This window comes from Pleurodeles waltl, chromosome 3_1 (assembly GCF_031143425.1).
Source record: "Pleurodeles waltl isolate 20211129_DDA chromosome 3_1, aPleWal1.hap1.20221129, whole genome shotgun sequence".
Lineage (NCBI taxonomy): Eukaryota > Metazoa > Chordata > Amphibia > Caudata > Salamandridae > Pleurodeles > Pleurodeles waltl.
In genome coordinates this window covers 1,820,209,084-1,820,223,462 of record NC_090440.1, presented here as the reverse complement: position 1 = coordinate 1,820,223,462, position 14,379 = coordinate 1,820,209,084, and positions in this window count along the sequence as shown.

Sequence of the window (14,379 nt, the reverse complement as noted above, 5' to 3'; positions counted from 1 at the left end):
GAAGCTGGCCAGGGTCCAGGAAGTCTCCTCCAGCCTCGGACGACTGACCACTCGGGATGGTAGCCATGTCAGCGGTGGTGCCACTATCCGAGCACGTCACGGGGCTGGTGGCGGTGCTTGCGGTGGTGTCTGTGGCGGCGGTGCTGGTGGTGGTGCATGGGTCAGCACCTACTGAGGGACACAGCAGGATGTCTCCTGCAGCCTCGGATGGCTGCCCACTGGGAAAGAGGCTGGGGACTGTCGCTGAGGCTGTAGACGTACAGGTGGCTGTGCAGGTGGCAGTGCAGATGGCGGTGCAGGTGGCAGGGCAGGTGGCGGTTGTGGTGGCGGGGCAGCTTGCGGTGTTCGCCGCCATACAGGTTGGTGTGGTCGTGGACAGAAGGTGTGACACTGGTCCCTCAGTCGGTGCCACTGTGCCCTGTCCTGCTCTTCTGCTTTTGTCCCTTCCCCACGTTTGATGGTGCTGCAGTTGTCTTCCCACTATCCCCTTTTGTTTTTGCTGAGCCCTTGGTGGCTAGTAGGTGCGCTTCTCCCCCTGGGATGTGGGCACCTTTTTCACCTTGGCAGGTGGCGGAATGTCCTTGCCCTCGCTACTTGGCACACTGGCAGCCCTGATGGGTGGCACACTTGATGACCCCGCAGTTGCTGGGATTTGGTGGCTGAGGTGCTTGGCTGGGACCTGGAAAGCCTGGCCCCAGGGGAAGGACTGGGGGGGGGGTGAAAGGAAGAGGTCAAGGGTTGCCAGGAAAAGTTTTTTAGGCACACTGGGACGGGAAGATGGAGGGGGTTTGGGAGTGGAGGAGGAGGTAGTGGTTGTAGGAGGTGTACGTCTGCTGAATTTGGGTGAAGGTGCATGGGCCGGAGGCTGTTGTGAGGTGGATGGCTGTGGCAGTGGACACAAGGTTCAGGGGACAGAGGTGGGTGTGTGCCTGCCATTGTGTACTTTGGGAGGAGGGCTCACAGAGACACTGGGAGAGGACACAGGGGATGTGTGAATGGTAGTGGGGGTGGTGATTGCACATGAGTGGTGTGTGGTGATGGGCGTGCTGGTGATGGAGGTAATGGATGAGGATGTAGTGCATGCAGGTGTGAGTGGAGATGAGACAGGGAGGGAGGAGGAGGACGTGGAGGAGGGGGACACAGTGAAGGCAGTGGATGTTGCGGTGTCTGCATGGGGATGGTGCTTGTGTGAGTGCCTGTGGGATGCGTGGTGCTCCTGATTTCTGGAGCCACTTTTGTATGTTGATGTGTGTGCATGCTGGTCTGATGGTGTGCTTGGGATAGGCTGAGGAACAGGGGATTGGGTTTGGGTAGTGAAAGATGGAGGGGGGAGGCTAGACACAGGGACAATGGCTACCATGAGTGCAGAGGCCAGAGCCTGAAATGCTCTCTGTTGGGCCGCCTGCCCGGAATGAATGCCCTCCAGGTATGAATTTGTTGGTTGTAAATGCCTCTCAACACCCTGGATGGCATTCAAAATGGTAGATTGCACAACAGTGAGGGATCTTAGGAGGTCAATAGCCTCCTCACTGAGGGCAGCAGGGCTGACATGGGCAGGGCCTGAGGTGCCTGGGGCGAAGGAGATGCCCATCCTCTTGGGTGAGCGGGCACGGGACACACAGTGAGGGGCTGCTGGGAGGGTGGTGCTGGTAGGGCGGAGTGGCGGCTGTACCTGTTGATGCGGTGGGCACAGAGGTGCCCGCCACCGCAAGGGAGCTCCTATCAGAGGAGGAGTCGCTGTCAATGGTGTGGAGCTCCCCTCGCCCTCCGTCTCACTGGTGGCTTTAGACTCCGTTGCTTCACCCTCCAGGGCCAAGTGGGTTGCAGCTCCCTCCTGCTCTAGTGCCACTGCTCCTCCGCCTGATGATGCTATTGCACACAAGAACAGGGAGACCACAAAAAGGGGGGGAAAGACAGAAGAAAAACATGTTCAGTGCATGCAACACCACTAACGTTGGCAGACACAACACAGAGGGAGCAGCCCTCAGCAGAACGCCATGCACTAACAGTTCCTAGAAAATTCACTGGACCATGGGGTACGAGGCCTAAGCCCAGTTGCTGCACACCTGTAAGTCACAGGAGCCTGACTAGGTTTAGATGTCTCTCACCACTAGTGGGGTTGGGGTGCCACATAGCCTGCCTCACAAGGGACCTTGCCTACCAAGTTCGGCCTGGCCTAAGGGGGTTCCCCATCTGCCCACTCCCCCACCCAGACACCTCATAATGCATGTAGAGCCAGCTGAATGAGAGTGTACTCACCCTCCTGTGGCTGCAGTGATGCCCTTAAGCGCCCATCCAACTCCGGATAGGCCACCGCCAGGATCCAGGACATCAGAGGGGTCATGGTGTGACAGGGCACCCTTTCCACGTTGGGAGGCCATCCCCAGCTGGGCCTCCGCTGTCTTGTTGCTTCAGCAGCGCAGGTCCTCTGTGGTAGACCCAGAGGGTCCGGACGTCCTTGGCGATGGCATGCCAAATACCCTTTTTCTGGTGGACGCTGACCTAGAGGAATGGTGCAGGGGGAAAAGAAATTACTGACCCGTCCAGGCCGTCATACTTATTGCCCACTAGTTCCCACCCATGCCCTGACACACATACACTCACCATCCGCACATGCAGGCCTCATCCCCCCCATGTATCTTCCATCCACACCACTTAAAGCAGGCATTGCCCATGCCGCATGCTCACAGTTAACTCACCTGTTTGGAGGACCGTACAGACCCCCATCCACTAGTTTCTCCAACTCCTCCGAAGTGAAGCAGCGGCCCTTTCCCCAGACACTGTAGCCATTGTAGCTTCCAGACACAGGTCACAGCAGCACTTGCAGTGTAGGTCCTCTCCTGTTGAAGGTTAGGTATCAAGTGAGTGAACAGACAGAAAATGGCGGTCATGTCCGCGGCGGTGTGTACCGTCATTGGCTCCTGGAACCCATAGGGCCCAATGTTAACCAATGCAAAATTGCACCGCGGTCCTCGACCGCCCACCGCGACGTTGTACAATGCCAGCGCAGTTACCTCATATCCCCTTGTCCCACCTTACGTGTCAGGCAGCCGCCATTTCAGGGGGCCACATGGGATGGATGAAAACTGCGTCACACCTACCTAGGCCCGGAATACCGTCAGTTACCGGCACATTGTGGATTACTAACGTTTCTGCAAATAACACATTGTGATACCTCAGTGTTGGATGACTCTCTGCTTGCTGTTCTCCTCTATAGGGCATGTGTGCTGGGGCAGGTGATGAGATGGCGGCACCCTCCGGTGTACAGACCGCTGGTGGACCTGTCGACAATGGAAGAGAGACACATCATAATCACATGCAGACTTGATCGTGCAACAATCCTGGAACTGTGTGCCCAGTTGGAGCCATACCTGGTGTCAGCTATCTGCCATCCCACAGGGATACCCCCTCTAGTGCAGGTCCTGTCTGTACTCCATAACCTGGCCAGTGGGTCTTTTCAAACAACAGTGGCCATGGCATCAGGGATGTCCCAGCCAATGTTCTCTAACGTGTTGTCCAGAGTGTTGTCACCCCTGCTGAAACACATGCGCAGCTACATCGTTTTCCCTCAGGTGGAGGATTTGCCCACCTAAAAATTGACTTCTATGCCCTGGGATATATCCCCAACTTCATTGGTGCCATTGATGGTACACATGTGACATTTGTCCCCATGCCACCCGCAGGAATGAACAGGTGTACAGAAACCGGAAAAGCTACCATTCGATGAATGTGCAGATTGTGTGTTTGGCAAACCAGTACATCTCCCATGTGAATGCCAAGTATTCTAGCTCTGTGCATGACGCTTACATTTTGAGAAATAGCAGCATCCCTTACGTAATGGGGCAACTCCTGAGGCACCGTGTGTGGCTAAAAGGTGAGGCCAAGGTCCCAATACAGTTGACATAGGTGTCTGAGTATGGGGTTGTCCCTAAGGGTTAGTGTGTGTCTAGCAGTTGTCCCTCGACATTTGCAGGTGACTCTGGTTACCCCAACCTGTCATGGCTACTGACCCCAGTGAGGAATCCCAGGACAAGGGCAGAGGAATGCTACAATGAGGCACATGGGCGAAATAGGAGGATAATAGAACACACCTTCGGCCTCCTGAAGGCCAGATTCCGATGCCTCCATCTGAGAGGGGTTTCCCTATACTCTTCACCGAAGAAAGTGTGCCAGATAATCGTGGCCTGCTGTATGCTGCACAACCTGGCTTTGCAACGCCAGGTACCTTTTCTGCAGGAGGATGGGCCAGATGGTGGTCTTGTGGCAGCTGTGGAGCCTGTGGACAGTGAAGAAGAGGAGGCAGAAGAAGAGGATATCGACAACCGAAACAACATCATCATGCAATACTTCCAGTGAGACACAGGTAAGAAGATGTCACTGCTTTCCACATCTCATACTATTGTTGGAGCTAGCATAAGTCTGTCATTTCCACTCAGTGTATGGACACTGACTTGTCTCTTTGACTTTCCATTTCACAGATCTGGGTCCCACTTTGTGCAATTTGCTATGTTTACTCCTGGCCTACAGCTGTGTTACATTGATATGTGAACAAGTAAATTGACATTGCTATATTCCATAGATATTGCAATTACACATTTGTGAAAGCACAGACTGACTCCAGATTGTTTTGCGATTGAAGTGTGTTTATTCCTGTGCAAATAAGTGGAGGAGGTCGTAAAATGGGCTGGGGTGATAGTGGAGGTATGTGCATGGCAGAGTCCTGTCTATTTGATTCACAGGTGCATTGTCCAAAGGGGCATAGGAAGTGGAGCAATGGCAGTTTAAGAATGGACAGGGTGACATAGTGGGACAGAAGGGTGACATTCAGGGTGGTCTTATTTCCTGGCGGGGGTCCTGGCAATGTTCTCTGTCTTGTTCCTGGATCTCAGGGACCGTTTGCGGGGTGGTTCTCCATCTGCAGGTGGTGGGGTGCTGGTGGCCTGTTGTTCCTGTGACTGTGCCTCCTGTCATCTAGCGCCGGTGAAGGTGGAGGGCTGTTCATCGTCCAGGCTAGTGTCATGGGCCCATTGGTGTGCCACTGTGTCCCTCCTGGTGTTGACAAGGTCTGCCAGCACCCCTGCAATGGTGACCAGGGTGGCGTTGATGGACTTCAAGTCCTCCCTGATCCCCAGGTAGTGTTTCACCTGCAGCCTACCGTGCCCATGGTCTCCTGGGAATGGTGGTAAGCTCCCATGATGTTGGAGAGTGCATCGTGGAGAGTGGGTTCCCTGGGCCTGTCTTCCCCCTGTCGCACAGCAGTCCTCCCAGCTTCCCTGTAATTGTGTGCCTCTGTCCCCTGAACCTTGGGCCCACTGCCAGTGCCCACAGGTTTCTGATCGTCCTGTGTTAGTGGGGTTGCCTGGGTTCCCTGTAGTGGTGGACACACTGCTTATTGACGTGTCCTGGGGAAAGAGGGATGGGCCCGCTGGGTGGGTGCTGTGGTGGTGTTTCCTGAGGGGGGAGGTTCAGTGGTGGTTTGTGACTGTGTCACGGGAACCGACTGTCCAGAGGTCCCTGATGGGCCGGGCTGGTCATCTTGAACCAGGCGTGCAGAGCTGCTTTCATTACTGTGGGTCTCTTCTGTGGGGGCACTGGATATGTCTGGCACCTCCTGTCCAGTGACTTTGGGTATGGGTCCTGTTGGGGTGTAAATGCATAGTGATTGTATCTGTGTGTGCCAACTTGTGCAATGGGTGAGTGACCCTCTACTCCTCTGCTTGCATTATTGGCTTGGTCCTTGTGTGATTGGTGATTTTGTGGCATGAGTGAGTCTCTGTACTAGACATGCTTTGGTAATGGGTGTCCATGCATTGGTGTTACATGCAGGGCTTGGTTTTGGGATGTGTGGTTTGTGTTAGTGGAGTATCTGTGGGTTGTTGGGGTGATGGGTGTGAGGGTAACGGTAGCGGTATGTGATGGCATACAGGTGGAGTGTGGGGGTTAAAGTAGTAAAGATATGTCTTACCAGAGTTCAGTCCTCCTGCTACTCCTGCGAGGCCCTCAGGATGCAGTATTGCCAAGACTTGCTCCTCCCATGTTGTTAGTTGTGGGGGAGGAGGTGGGGGTCCACCGCCAGTCCTTTATACAGCAATCTGGTGTCTGGATACCACGGAATGCACCTTCCCCCATAGGTCATTCTCATCCCGTGTTCTTGGATGCTGTCCCACTGCGTTAACCCTGTTGAAAATTCTGCGCAATAGCTCCATCTTCCTTGCAATGAACGTCTGCTGCACCTGGGATCCCAATAGCTGTGGCTATACCCAGATGATTTCCTCCACCATGACCCTGAGCTCCTCCTCAGAGAATCAGAGGTGTCTTTCAGGTGCCATGTTGTGGTGTGGGTGATGTGTGAGGTGGTGTTGGTTGTGATGTGTGAGGGTGTGTTGGTGTGTGTTGTTTAAGGTGCATGGATGTTGTGTAAGTGATGGTGTTGTGTGTCTGTGGATGCTGTTGTTGATTTAGGTAGGGTCTCTGTAGTAATCCAGAACACTGTGATACTCTTGAATGTTTATTTCAGTCAAATATAGATCAAATCTGTACAAGTAACTCCCAGCTATCTCTTCTCTCCCACTCCTCCAGATCTCCTTCCCTCTCCTCCCGGTTCTCCTCTACATTTCACATTCCACATTCTATTCCATGTACATTGACATATCACTACACATCTTCCCCCTTACACATTTTTCAATTGTAAATTCATTAAAGAAGAACTTCATCAACTATGTACATCTTTACACATCCCAAAGATAACTGCATACAATACATAAACATAAATATCTTAAACTACATTTACCTTACACAATTGTCCCATACTCCATTCATTACCATTCTCTAATTTGACAATTGAATTGGTCACCTTCACTACTCGCTGAGGTTCATTAAATTTGCTGTCACCTTTCTTTACAATACCACTTTTCTTTACCACCACCCAATCGCCTTTCTCCACACTGACATTCTTCACACCTCTCCTATTATCATAACGTATCTTATTACGTTCTTGTGAATTCATAACTCTCAACTTCATACCTTCACGATCAACCCACACCTGTTTCTTCTCTTGCAACCACCATGGAGATTCCTTTGACGCCGGTTCCCTTCCCTTAAGAGCTACAAAGGGTGACACACTAGTCACGGAATGAGGGGTTATCCTATGTGCCCACAGCATCCTGTTTAATTCATCATTCCAATTTAGTCCATTGGCCAATGATAGTTGAATATTCTCCATAACCATCCTATTCACCCTTTCCACTAGACCATTTGCTTGTGGTCAGTACAGTGCCACCTTCTCATGCTTAATCCCTAATCTAGTAAAGAAATTCGTCATGGCTGCAGACACTAACTGTACTCCATTATCCGTAATTATAATCTTGGGTACACCCTCTTCTAGAAATACCCCTTTGAGAAATTCAATAACCTTAACCGTTGTGATCTGCTCCACACTCTTGACTACGAACCACTTACTGTGATAGTCCACCAGAGTTATAAGGAACCGATTTCTCCTACCAAGTCTCTCTACTGGACCGAGGAAATCTAAAGCTAATTTTTCCCATGGTTTATCAGGAAATTGTACATTTCCCAAAGGCGGTTGCCTAACAATTTTTGTTTTATCACTATTACTACAAGCTTGACAATCATTTACAACTGCTTCAACCTCCTTGTCCATTCCAGGCCACCAATAAAATTGCTGTAGCCTTCCTTTAGTTAAACTCCTTCCCAAGTGTCCCTCATGCACAATTTTTATAAGCCTTCCCCTCAACTTTACAGGAGGAACAACTCTGTCACATCTCAATATCTTTGTTCCATGCACACTCAATTCATTTTTAACTTCCGTGTACTGTTTCAAATTTCCTTGCCATGCCCCCTCATCCGAACCACTTATTACTCTCTTTAGTTCACTATACTCTACATCCTCTTTTATAGCCTCATCCCATTCATTTTGTCCTAACGCCGGTTCACCCATCCCCGGCATCTGCTCACCATTCATTTAGTATATTTCCACCTGTTCACCTTCAATTGGCATGCGTGACAAACAATCGGCCAATACATTCCTATCGCCTTTCACATACTCTACCGTAAAATTAAACTCAATGATTGATATTAACCATCTCGAAATATGAGGTGTTATGCTACCTTCCAGCCCCCGACCACATTTAAAAATCTGTATCAGAGGTTTATGATCAGTGCGAAGCACAAATGGCAATCCCCAGAGATAATATCTATAGTGACTTATACCCCAACAACAGGCCAGTGCTTCCTTTTCAATAGCCGAATATGATTGTTCAGCCCCCTGCAACCTCCTGGATGCAAATCCAATGATTATTTCTTCATTACCTTCCATTTGCAATAGGACAGCTCCCAGTCCCACACCACTTGCATCTGTCATTACAATAGTTTTCCTTTTTACATCAAAATGCCCTAGTGTGGGAGCCTTAGCAATTGATTGCTTAATTTCTGCAAACGCAATTCTGCACTCATCTCCCCATTCAAATGTTGCAGTTTTCTTCAATATCATTCTTAAGGGCTCAGCTAAGTCTGCAAAGTTATGCACAAACTTAGAGCAATATTCTGCCAATCCTAGGAACGATCTTAGTTGCTCTTTAGTATTAGGCTCAGGAGCTTCATTAATAGCTTTCACTATGCTTTTCTTTGGCTTGATACCATTCGCTGATATTTCATGTCCTAGATAATTCACACAATGTTTCCTCCATTGGCATTTTTCTTTTTTTACCGTCAAGCCAAATTTCCCAATCCTCTTCACAACTTCCATCAATAAATCGTCATGTTCCACAAACGATTTCCCAACCACTATGATATCGTCTTGGAAACATAATACATTGTCTAAACCTTGGAAAATATTTTGCATTATACGTTGAAATACGGCAGATGCAGATGCCAGGCCAAATGGCATCCTGCAATAACGATAAGCCCCCAACGGCGTCACAAAAGAAGTCAAATGGCGAGACTCAACATGTAAGTTGACTTTGTGATATGCTGCCGACATGTCCAATACACTGAAGATTTTACCACCTCCCATCATGCTCAACATTTCATTGATATTGGGTAAAGGTTGCCTATCTACCCAAATGTTTTTGTTGAGATCTCTTAAGTCAATACACAAACAAATCTTGTTATTATCCTTTGGTGCCACAACAATTGGTGCCAACCATTCTGAGGATTCAATCGGCTCAATTATGCCTTCATTAAGCAATCTTTCTAATTCCAGTTGGAGCGGTTCCTTCATTAAAAATGGTTTAGGTCTTACCTTATGTACCACTGGTATTGCACTCTTCTTCAAAATTATTTTATGCGTGAAGCCTTTGAGTTTCCCCAGCTTATCAGTAAAAACCTCAGGAAATTTTTCCATTAAACTAGTACATCACTGCAAACTCAACACTTGACTTTCTACACAATCCATTCGCTCTACTATCATAACCGGCTCACTAGCATTTGGACCCAGCACAATACTCAAGTCCTTCTGATGTCTCCACCCCAATAGATTTGATCCATCATCATTGACATACACCTTACCATACACTCCCTTCTCTTTAAATATGATGTCCATCCAATACATTCCAAGAATCTCAATTCTTTTTCCCCCATAACCAATAGCTTTCACATCAGTTTTTTGTAGATCCTCCAGATTTCTCTTCAGAGTATCTTTGTACACCTCCTTAGATATTAGTGTGTACAAACTTCCAGAGTCTGCCAACATTCTTACATGTGTTGACCCTAGAGTTATATCGCAATGAGGTTTTTGCAAATCCCCAAGACTTTCCCTTTTCAAATTACTATTGTACACTGACTCTACACTTCTCCAATCAGACTCCTCTCCGCCACTAATAGTGAGTACAATTTCTTCACTAACTTCTTTTATGTCATCTACAGATTTTATAGTGTTAGTCAACATTTTACCCCTTGATCTGCATACTTTTGCTATGTGACCTTTTCTACCACACACTCTGCACGTAAGGGTTCGTGCTGTGCATGTTGCGCTCGAAGCTACGTGCCCAGGACACCCACACCTAAAGCATACAATACTTGTACTTTTTCTCTCCACAGGTCTATCAATATGTTCCGTCCGCTTCTTTAACTTGAATTCATTCACCTCAGCAGTTCTTTCTTTGTTGAAGTCCTTCATATAGTTCTTTGTTATATCGATTTCTCTCATCCACGCTTCTGTGTGCTCCATGCTTCTAGCAATTTGTATTGATTCTTCCAGTGACGGATCTATTGACAATAATTTCTCTCTAATTTTCTTGTTATTCGTACAGCGTACTATCTGATCGCGTATTAAGGAATCGCCTAAGTCACGGAAGTCACATGTTATTGCTAAGCCTCTCAGAGCTGCAACAAAAGACATTATGGTGGTCATTACGACCCTGGCGGATTACTTCTGCCAGGGCCGCGGGACGCGGTGGCACCGCCGACAGGCCGGCGGTGCCCCGCGGGGCATTCTGACCGCGGCGGCTTAGCCACGGTCAGAGAAGGGAAACCGCCGGTTTCCCGCCGGTTTCCCGCTGCCCCCAAGGAATCCTCCAAGCCGGCGCAGCTTGCTGCGCCGGCTTGGGGATTCCGACTCCCCCTCCCGCCATCCAGTTCCTGGCGGTTCTCCCGCCGGGAACCAGATGGCGGGAGGGGGAGTCGCGGGGCCCTTGGGGGCCCCTGCAGTGCCCATGCCAACGGCATGGGCACTGCAGGGGCCCCCGTAAGAGGGCCCCAAAATGTATTTCACTGTCTGCCTTGCAGACAGTGAAATACGCGACGGGTGCAACAGCACCCGTCGCACCTTCCCACTCCGCCGGCTCTATTACGAGCCGGCATCCTCGTGGGAAGGGAGTTTTTCCCTGGGCTGGCGGGCGGTCTTTTGGAGACCGCCCGCCAGCCCAGGGAAAAACTCATAATACCCTCCGCGGTCTTCTGACCGCGGAGCGGTATTATGGAGGGCGGAATTCTGGCGGGCGGCCTCCGCCGCCCGCCGGAATCGTAATCAGGCCCTATATCCTCATCATGACCCTGAGTGCGAGAAAAAAATTTATGTCGTTCAAATACAGTATTCATTTTTGGAGTGAAATGTTTCTCTAATATTTGTAATGACATTTCATAAACATTTGCAGGCTGGCCATCCCCCATGCCCAGAAGTATCTCTGGCAAATCATCATAAACTCTTCTACCTTCTGCTCCCAAGTGGTGCAATAAAATTGCTTGTTTCCTAAGTGGATTATATTTGTCCCCTGCAATAGCTAATAAGTACGTTGTGAATATATTTTTCCATCTTTTCCACGTCACTGTTGGTTCACCAGGTAAGTGTAAAAAGCACGGTGGTGACGCAATACTTTGTTCTGCCATCCCTGTAAAAGAAACTAAAATAACAATCTAAAGTAATAATCTAAAGCAATAAGTTAAAATAATAAACTATCGTAAATCTTCTTAAAATAACATTCTGAAGTATTTCTATTATTGTGATATAATTTCCATCATAACCAATTATAGTATTTTTTCTTGTTCTATGCAGTATCTTCAGTTTTCCTTTAGTCCTTTTTCTGTTTCATCAATTTTAGTGGGATACTTCCAGGATTATGGGGGTCCTTCTGACCCTGGCGGCCGGTGACCGCCAGGGTCACCGACCACGGGAGCACCGCCAACAGGCTGGCGGTGCTCCCGAGGGCATTCTGACCGCGGCGGTTCAGCCGCGGCCAGAAAGGGTAAACCGGCGGTCTCCCGCCGGTTTACCACTGCCCTTGTGAATCCTCCATGGCTGCGGAGCGCGCTCCGCAGCCATGGGGATTCTGACACCCCCTACCGCCATCCTGTTCCTGGCGGGTCTCTTGCCAGGAACAGGATGGCGGTAGGGGGTGCCGCGGGGCCCCCGTAAGAGGGCCCCGCAAAGTATTTCAGTGTCTGCTAAGCAGACACTGAAATACGCGACGGGTGCAACTGCACCCGTCGCACCCCTGCAACTACGCCGGCTCAATTCTGAGCCGGCGTCCTCGTTGCAGGGGCATTTCCTCTGGGCCGGCGGGCACTCTTTTGGAGAGCGCCCGCCGGCCCAGAGGAAATGTCTGAATGGCCGCCGCGGTCTTTTGACCGCGGTGCGGTCATTCAGCGGCGGTACCTTGGCGGACGGCCTCCGCTGTCCGCCAAGGTCAAAATGACCCCCTATGTGTGATCGAGATGTCGACTCGTGAATTCGTTCTTCAAAAAGAAAAAGAAAGGTATTTCTTCTAACTGCTGCAAGTTCAGATTTGTCATATGTTGTAAGTGAAGGGAAATCAAACGTGTGAACGACGCGCTGATTTCAGCAAGCTCCGTTCACGAGTTGTGCGCGCTGGTTTCAGCACGCTCCGTTCATGAAGTGTGGAACGCGCTAAGGAATTCAGTACAGCACGTGGATAACGCCGATTCAAACTCGCGTTGGTTATTTCCAAGAATCAATCGTAACGGCAAACGTAGTTCACGACTTCTTTAAAAGAGGCGAAATCCAATAATTTTTTTTATTTAGGATGCGATCAGCGATCGCGCTAAGCTGCAATCAGCATGCACCAATAATTATGGCAAAAATAAAACAAAGAAAGAGAAAAAAAAATGAGGCAAATGAGACGATGCCAGTCAATTTATAATGTATCGGTAAACTCACAATCGGGTTCAGTTGTTAAAGGTTTCCTCCTTTTTCTCAATCTCCTGCTCCTCTGCTGTTCATCTATTCGCCACCGCAGTCAGTTATCCATCAGGGGTTGGGAGTTACAGCGTCTGCTCTGCCCCCGCGCAGAGATCCCTCTCTCGTCGCCAATATTGTAGTAATCCAGAACACTGTGATACTCTTCAATGTTTATTTCAGTCAAATATAGATCAAATCTGTACAAGTAACTCCCAGCTATCTCTTCTCTCCCACTCCTCCAGATCTCCTTCCCTCTCCTCCCGGTTCTCCTCTACATTCCACAATCCACATTCTATTCCATGTACATTGACATATCACTACAGTCTCTCTCTGGCCTTCTTTAATATTTTTGGTTGTAAGGGTTTGTGGGTGATGTGGGTGTGTGCTTTATATTGGATTGGGTGTGTGGGTGTGGTGTGTGTATGTGTATCAGGTGTGTGCATTTCAAATTGTCCAATGTGGTTGTGTTTTGTAAGTGTGCTTGTATTTTGAGTGCGGCGGTGTGTACCGCCAATGGATTTCCGCGGTTGAATGACCGCCGCGTTGATTCGTGGGCCGTGATAGTGTGGGCGTATTCCTGTTGGCGTGACAGTGTAGGTTTTGGTATTGCCTGTTTATCACTGACCTTTGGTGTGGCGGACTTGTGTGGGTGTCTGTATTGTGGCGGATTCCGAGCTATGGGTCGTAATACCTGTAGCGGAATTCCGCGGCCGCAGCGGTATGTTGGCAGTCTTCTGCACAGCTGAAAGCGGGATTTACTGCTGGGGTTGTAATGAGGGCCTATCTCCTTACACAAAAGGTTGAGCCTACCCAAGCCATTTCTGAAAGCTTAGGGGGTCATTCTAACCCTGGCGGTCGGTGATAAAGCGGCGGCCAACCCGCCAACAGGCAGGCGGTCCAAAAAATTGAATTCTGACCTTGGCGGGAACCGCCAACACAGGCCGCCACATTAACACTCCGACCGCCACGGCGGGACCGACAAACAGCGCGGCGGTCACCACCAACAGGCAGGCGGCAGACAATGTACCGCCCACCCTATCACAACTCACCAATCCACCACCTTTTCCGGGGCTGGAGCCCTGCCGATAAAAACCAGGCAGAAACAGACTACGAACGGGAAAACGCTCACCTATACACACTCCACGAGGAAGGAGGACAGCATGGAGCCCGAATTACACATCCTACCGGCTATCGTCTACCTGCTCATCTACCAGGAGTACGAACGCCGGCGCAGACGACAACGGTGAGTACTGCACCTACGACACAGGGGAGGGGGGAGGAGGAAAGCTTAGCGGCACACACATACGCGATACACCCACCCCCCCAACCCACCTCCCCCATACCTACACACCAATGCAGAGCAACAAGTCAGAGTGACAACCCCCAAACCCCCCGGAAGAATGCAAAGACATAATTCAAATGAAGTTTCAAATTTATGTATAAAATAGGTTCATTTAAGTCATGGTAAACATGCCATATGAAATATACAAAAGTGATAATGAACATAGTGCAAAGTATAAACATAGTCAACAAGTCCTGCACAGTCCGTTCAATATCCATAGTTCGTGGGCCAATGTGTACAAACACATGGGCAAAGCCCACACAGGAGACCGGAAACCATTGGAGAGAACACTGCTGGGGCATCAGATGAGAAAACAACAGGCACCTCAGGGGGAAGGGAAAGGGGGGCACCTCAGCCACATGAGTCCACGACACCAGATCCATGA